Here is an 8,006-nt window from a genome sequence, read left to right as displayed (position 1 = left end):
GGTTTTTTTAATGTAAAACCAATTTTCATGATGTAATACTTACCATAACTTTAGTATGCAAATACAGTACCTACACCCATCTTTGTATCCCAACAACAAAAGATTCAAAAGAAAAACAATCCCGCCCTCCCTACGATCCATGAGCCATCACGGCAGGAACGCAGAGTGATCTCCCTTCCTCTAATAACCTTTATGGCGTAAACCCCACAGAGGGGCAGCCAGGCAGATAAGGAAGAGGGGAGGATAGGGTGGGACTCCATAAAGTTATGGTAAGTATTACATCATGAAAATTGGTTTTACATTAAAAAACCTCAATTTCATTTCAGTAATAATTACCATAACTTTAGTATGCGAATTCGTCTTACCGTAGTGGTGACTAGAAGCCAGGCAGCCCCTTCAGCACAACCAAAGTAGTAGGGAGGGAGAACAGAGTGCTAAAGTGAAGGAAGGGACCTCTCTGTGAAAGAGCAGGTGTACCCACATGCCGCCGTACGGAAAGACATGGCCCGGGGCTAACGAGGAGGCCCAGCCACTGACTATGCCACCACCAAAGGTCCCAATGAATACAGGCCTTCTGAGTGGGAAGCTAGGGATCACAGATAAAAATCTGTTAAGGTATCCCTGCCCTGCCAGAATACTGCAGACATGACCTCCTGAAAGGAGGACTCATTGAGAGAAGGGCCCACGATGAAGCAAGGGCCCTGACCTCGTGAGACCGCGCTTTCACTCTCGCCCGAGCCAGATCATCAAAATGCTCGTAAGCATACTAAATCACCTGGCAAACCCACCTGGAAACCGACTGGGAGGAGATATCTCGTTGCCCCTGTTTAATGGGCAAAACAGACGGGATCGAGAGCCCCGCCCCCCCTGGTTTTATCAAGATAAAACCTAAGAGCCCGACAAGGACAAAGCAACCTATCTCGCTCCTCCGAGCTAGTCACAGCCAGGATCCTGATGGGATCGTGCGAGAACCCCGGAACCTGATTCTTCGCTAAAAACAACTCTATTCATAGCAAAGCCTCTGATTAGGGCAGAAAGAGAGGAGGACTAACCGATCTCCTTCCTGCCATAACAAGCAAGAACTCTGGCAATAGCTGTACGATAGCCAGCAATAGTGCCAGGTGGCAGATAGCGGTACCTAAACAGAGAGATTAGGAATTCCGCAATCAAATGCAGAGGCTTCGAATGAATAAGCTTCCTTGCCGACACACCAATCACAGAAGATCATCCAACGTGACTGGTAGACGGCAGAAGAGGAAGCCCTGATTGATTGCTCAATGCAATCTGACACCTCTTGAGAAAAGCCTGCCTTGGCGTGGCTTCCAGAGATAGCCTCAGCGCGTGAAGGTGGAGGATCTCTGGTCAAGAGTGTGTCGTTCTGGGCCAAGGCTGGCGAAGGAGATTCGGTCTGGTGGGGAGAGCCAAGGGCTCCTCCACCAGAAACGACAAGAGCTCCTGAAACCAAGCTTGCCTCGGCCACAGAGGGGCTCTCAGAAGTAAGGAGCAGTGATGCTCCCAGAACTTCTGTAGAACCCTGCCCACCAGGTTGAAGGGAGGGAATGCATATGCATACGTCCCTTCCTATTCCAGAGAAAGGGCGTCCACAGCCCACGCCTTACGGTCTGGGACCGGGGAGACGAAGGTTAGCAGCTGGTTGTTCAGGGAAGTGGCAAACAGGTCTATAATAGGTCTGTCCCACGCCTGACAATTCCCCTTGAAAATCAAGGGACACAGCTGCCATTCCGTCAACACCGGCTGGTGGCGCCTGGAGAGTGGCCACCAACACACTCAGCCTGCCAGAAAGATGCTTGACCGCTATGGTCAACTGCATGTCCTGGCAGAGAAGATGGATGTGGATGGAAAGGGCACACAGGACATGAGACCTGGTGGCCCCTGTCTCTCCAGATACGCGACAACTGTTGTCGGTAGCCACACTTTGGACTGCAGGATACCCCTAAAGGACTGCAGAGCCAAATGAACAGTCTCATCTCGAGTACACTGATGTGCTCTGAGAGTTATTCGCCAGACCACTCCCCCATCGAGGTAAGCTCACATTCCTGTCATGAACGCGTCCATGAACAGGATCATAGAGGGGATAGGCTTGGTCAGAGGTACCCCGTGGAAAACGTTCTCCTGAATGGTCCACCAGCAAGAGAACTCCCTGACCGACTGGGTAAGCGGGATCCAGGCCTCCTGGATGACGGAACCCAGTCAGACAGGAGGAACATCTGGAGAGGTCCGATGTGAATCCTCCCTAGGGGGACCACATATGCCAAGGAGTTGAGATACCCCAGAAAACTGAGGAACCAATGTACCTGGACAAGCGACCAAGTGATGAAAGTCAGAGCCAGAGCCCTGACCTTCTCAAACTTCTCCAGAGGTGGAAGGGCTAAGCCCCGAACCATGTCAAAATGGTTCCCCAGGAAGAAGAAGTCCTAATATGAAGGAACCTCTGACTTCTCTCTGGAAGGAATGAAGCCGACTCTGAGCAAGAGTTTCAGGACCAGACGAGTGTCCTTCACTAACGATTCCCACACCAAAAGAGGCATGAGGGAGTCGTCGAAATAGATGTGGACGTCTATTCTGCAGGAGTGAAGGAAACACCAGCAGCAACTTGGTGAACACCAAAGGAGCTGTCGTGAGCCCCAAGGGCATCTCTGCCTTGGCAGCATGGTCCCTACTTCCTCCTGGAGCACCCGTGCCCTTTCTGAATCCCCGGGAGGAGGAAAGAAACAAAAACGGCCAGGAGGCGAGGGACGAATCCTGAAGAAGGGGAATACCTAGACCCTCCCTGACCACCGACAAAAGCCCAAGCGTCCTCTGTAATATCCTGCCACTAGGAAAGGAAAGCAGAGAGACGTCCGCCCACAGGGAGTTCCGGATGGGGCAGATCGAGCCCCTGCCAGACCAGAGAATCGTCTGCCCACCCGGAGCCTGAGCCTGCAGGAGAAGGACATGAGCCCGGGAAAGGAGAACCACCGTCCACCCGGCCATACCCTTCGCCTTTAGCGGCCAAGAAGCAGAAATAGTCAGGAACCCTTCTTCTTGCCCCCAGGAGGTTTCTTACCCTTCCTACCCTTCCCCTTGTTGCCGTTGAAGTGAGGTTGGGACTTGGGCTGTGCAGAAAACTGAGCAGCCGAAGACTTCGCCTTCTTCTTAGGAGGCACTGACCCCTGCGAGGCACTGGCCTTCTCAGCCTGAAACCTCTTCACCAGAAGTGCTGAGGCGACCGAGTCCTCCTTCATATCCTTCTGAACCCAAGGAAGAGCTCCCCTGAACAGGGTAGAGCCCTAGAAGGGGGCATTCAACAAGCGGAAACGGTAGGGTTACTGGACTGGGCGGAATTTCAGAACTGAAAACTGCCTAGCCAACACGGCATTGACGAGCAGAGAACCTGCAAGGCTGCCGTGTCCTGTATGTCGGCCGTTCTGTCTCGGATAACCGACACTCAGGCAAATCGGATACCCTGTATAGACAAACTGTCAGGAAGTCTATGTATGACAGAACTTGGATGGAGAGGTGCAACATTCTCTCCATCCTGTGGTGCTCTTTGGGATCGAGCACCACCTGGTCCACTGATTTGCCGGGCCAGGCAGCCAGCTGTCTCAACTCCAGCTGTGCTGGTTGAGAGGCCAGCTGCCCATCATGTGTGGCATAGTCGGAAGCTGAAGCCTCCGACAATTCACCAACACCGAGCTGCAGACCGACAAACCCGAGAGCACGGGTAGAGAAGGAGTCCTTCTCTAAAACCGGAGCCCGGGCCGTGGCCAGAACCGAAGACATGATATTGCCTTCTGGCAGAGACCGATCTGAGCGAACGGAAGCCCGAGGAGCCACCAGGGAACCCAGAAGGATGGTGGATTCAGGCGCCGACGATGCTGAGGCGGTGGGCAAACCTCCGCCCTGAGAATCCGGGAGATGTTGGCCCGGAGGACCCGCATCCCAGAAAGCACATGCTGAGCCTCAGCTTCAGCAGTCTCAGGGCCATCTTCCCCTTGTGAACCCTCTTGGCCCAGGAGAAAGATGAATGACATCGTCTTCCTCTGCCGAGCCCGCACCCTCGATGTCCATCTCCTCCTCAATAGAGACCGAAGTCCCCTTGGGAGGAACAGGGGCCGCCAGAGGAGCCATCTCCGCAGAGGGGAACTCCTCTTTATGGCATTTGGACGCAGCGCGACCAACAGCTGTAGCTGTAGGCTTGGGTCGGAGACCCGAAGCCGACCCCTGGGAACAGGAGACCGACGGGTCCGCGCTGGAGGCGGAAGTCCTTAAGGTCTGGCAAACCTTTATAGGACCGGCCAACAAGGCCCCCGAAGTAGCAGAACATTGGGGGGATTCCGCACTGCTATAACATCTCCTAGAGGAGAGACCAACCCCTATGGGTTCCACGAGTGAAGACCCATGGGGTAAAAACCCAAACCCCTGAGGGAATGGGAACGGTCCAGCGGGCCGGGAGTGACCCCAGAACTGGCCAAGATGGCCTGCCTGAGTCTGGGGCTGGACATCCTGTCCAAAGGACCAGGATGAACCGCCACTCCCACCAGGTGGAAACCCAGACATGTACAGGCTAAGCCCGTAACTGCTGAGTAACTGTTGGTACCCAAAACCATCCGCAGGTTGGCCTGGGCGACCCAGGAATAAGTGCCCGCAGGCACCCCTACTCCCTGAGCCCGGGGGAAAGGGAGACCGGAAACCGGACTCCTGGCCTGAAGCCCCAAACCCTTGGAGGAAAACCCCCTGGGAAACCCTGCACTGGGAAATCTGGATTGGGACGGAAGTCCCAGAGCCAGAAGCCTGTGAGGGTGGGAAAACAGACCCCGCGCTGACACCAGGATTAGTGAACTCAAGTGTCACTAATCCCCGTAGCCACAGACAATCCTGACAAAAAGTCTGTGGCCCCTGAACCTATACCCGAAGGCACAGTTCCGGAGTCAAAGCGGCCCCCACCAACGACGCCACCTGGCGTGCCGAGGTCCCTGAAGGAATCAGAGACCTCGACCGGAAGTCCCTTTCCGACGGTAACACCGCCGCCTATCGAGAGCTACCGGCCAATTCGACCCTTGACTGCGCCGAGTCAGGGTCGGGCTGCCCCCCCCCCCCCTACTCCAGGACGCACCTGGACAGGGGGAGCCACCCCCTGCTGAAGGGCGGAGCTCGGTGGAACGAGAGCACCCCCAGCAGGAACGCTCTGGTTCAGAACTTCAGGAGGGAGGTCTTAAAAAGCTTACTTCCCTTACCGGAAGAAGAGGACGAATCCCTCTTCCGGCGGAAAGTAAGCTGGAAAGGCATGGGAGCCTAAGCAGCAGACTCCATGTGCAAACAAAGTTCACATAGTGAGGTCTGGCTGTAATGTCGGCAAATGGGACAGGTATCATGGGGTTCCCATTATCTATAGAAATAGGAACATCCATGCGCTGACCCCCGACGTAAACCCGGCACCTTTATCCAGCATCGAAACAATAAAAAATTGTAACAATGAAAACAAGGATAAAAAGTTTTCTAACAATCAAAAAACTACGAACGAGATCATAAAACCTACCGTACGCAGCAAGATTGTACTGCAAAAAAAAGAAAACGGTCGTACAAAACGGCCGACAAAGCAGCAAGAAAACAATTTCAACTTCACGAAAATCCGAGTGACGAGACAAGTAGTCACTCACTCGAACACGCGGAGTAAAAACACGGCCGGAAACGAAGTTCTCGAACAATCAAAAAACTACGAACGAGAGCACAAAGCCTACCGTACGCAGCAAGATTGCGCTGCATAAATAAAACGGCCGTACAACACGGCCGACAAAGCAGCAAGAAAACAAATTCCAACTTCACGCAAATCCGAGCAACGAGACAAGTAGTCACGCACTCGAATACGTGGAGGAAAAAAAAAACGGCCGGAAATACGGTCAAAATAAACAAATGACAATACTTAATTTCACAATATAAGTTGGGAGATGGGTTTATAGACTACTAATAGAGTAACAATATACTCAAACGACAATGGCAGTACGAAGAGAAGGAGTAAGAAAAGCACTTAGCTCAGACACCTCCGCACTCGTCGGCAGCCATAAAGGTAAGAGGAAGGGAGATCACTCTGCGTTCCTGCCGTGATGGCTCATGGATCGTAGGGAGGGCGGGATTGTTTTTCTTTTGAATCTTTTGTTGTTGGGATACAAAGATGGGTGTAGGTACTGTATTTGCATACTAAATACTAAAGTTATGGTAATTATTACTGAAATGAAAAACCAGTTTGATACAATTTTCAGCATAACAAATCTTTTCAGATTGATACAGGTAAGCTATAAAACAAAACCTGCTTACACATTGTCTTTAGTGAGTTGTGTCGTTGGTACTGTATGGTACTTCTCTGTTGTTGAGGAAAACTAGAATCAGATATAAACAAGATGTTTGAAACTAGCAGGCCCCTATACTATTGTCAGATTTCCTTTTCACATTAAAATCATCACCATAGTAACTGAACCTCAAGGGATAAATATCCAGCAAGGTTTCAGAATATGAGCAGTTGAATGGTCCAACAGCAATAAAAAGAAATACCAGGTCAGATATTCTCCTTTATACAGAGAGACAGGTAACAAGGTTGTTTTCTCAGGGTTTTGTATAGGCTGAAGTAAAAATATATGCCATTTACAAGGTAGTATTTTAAAGTTTGTGTTTTATCTGAAATTGAAATTTATAATATTGACCTTCATAGAGAATTAAACACTATTTAATATCACAGGTGATGTTCCTTGTCACCACAACATCTGAAAAATATAACTAAAATTACAAGTTCTGTCTAAAATGTCAGTTTATAGATTAGAACATTTTTTCAAGAACACATGTATGATTTTGTTTGGCCTGCAGAAAGCAATGATGAAATCAAAAGCCCAAAATTAGGATGCATCACTAACATCATTTCACAAATTACAAAAATAGTTGAAATTCTGAAGAATTTATTTTTCTGTTATATGTCATGGATATCATATTAAATTGATGTAATATGATACACTTGTGTTGTACGGCTCAGTAATCATTGTGAAACTTGATTTGTCAGGAAGGAAACGGGGTAGAATTTTATCAGGTAGAATATGAGCTTGAGTTCCCCAGCACAGTTCAGGCAAGAAGGAAGGAAAACAAAACGGATGGTCACAGGAATGTCAGGTGTAGCCATTTACCTGTATGCTTTATTGTTAGACCAAATCACCTGTATAGGGTAATATAGGCAGTACTATAATTTATTCAAACCTCTACATTCCTTACCTATCTTCTTACATATATAGCATACAAAGGTGTAGGAAGAGTATATAGGAAGCTGTTTCATAACATATAGCCTAGATCTAGAGAAAGTATACCTTTAAGTTAAGGCATTATAGACAGAAACATCACATTTTGATTTTACATACAGATTTTTCAGTGCCTATATTTCATGAGGGAAGGTATATAGTGTTTGTCGACATTGTACTGGATTTCAGCTGTCGGATCTCGTCCCATCATTTCTTGTGGTGTTTTCTGATACCAAGATCAGTTATAAATAAACAGATGTTTTTGCTCACAAGGTCAAGGATGCTGTTAATATTTATTGAAAAAAGTTATTGTCACAATATATATTGATCTAGAGCTAGAATGTTACTAATGTATAGAGTGTATTTAAACAACTCTTATCAGTTTGTTGAACAAGAGGGTGGACTTCATACCAAGTCGGACAGAATACTCGGGGGCTAGGTTGTCTTATGGCTGGCCATATTTATGGGGACAAATCTTGATATAAGATTATAGATTCAGGTATATGCACTGTTCATGATAAACATACATCAGGTGTGAAATATACCTGTGCTTGCTGGGTGGCACTAGAAATATACATGTACTGGGTGTGACTTAGTACAGCTACTAGTTCATGGTATGTTTAGGTAGGACAGACCTACTTCTGAACAAATAAACTGGGGTGTAGTAGGGCTACAGGTATATACCTGGTGGGAATGTTTATATTACCAATCTACATAATGCATCTTCAT

The sequence above is a fragment of the Ylistrum balloti genome, unplaced genomic scaffold (genome assembly GCF_031769215.1).
Source record: "Ylistrum balloti isolate Yb309-2 unplaced genomic scaffold, AGI_CSIRO_Ybal_v1 Utg369640, whole genome shotgun sequence".
NCBI lineage: Eukaryota > Metazoa > Mollusca > Bivalvia > Pectinida > Pectinidae > Ylistrum > Ylistrum balloti.
Note: the sequence above shows the minus strand (reverse complement) of the source record.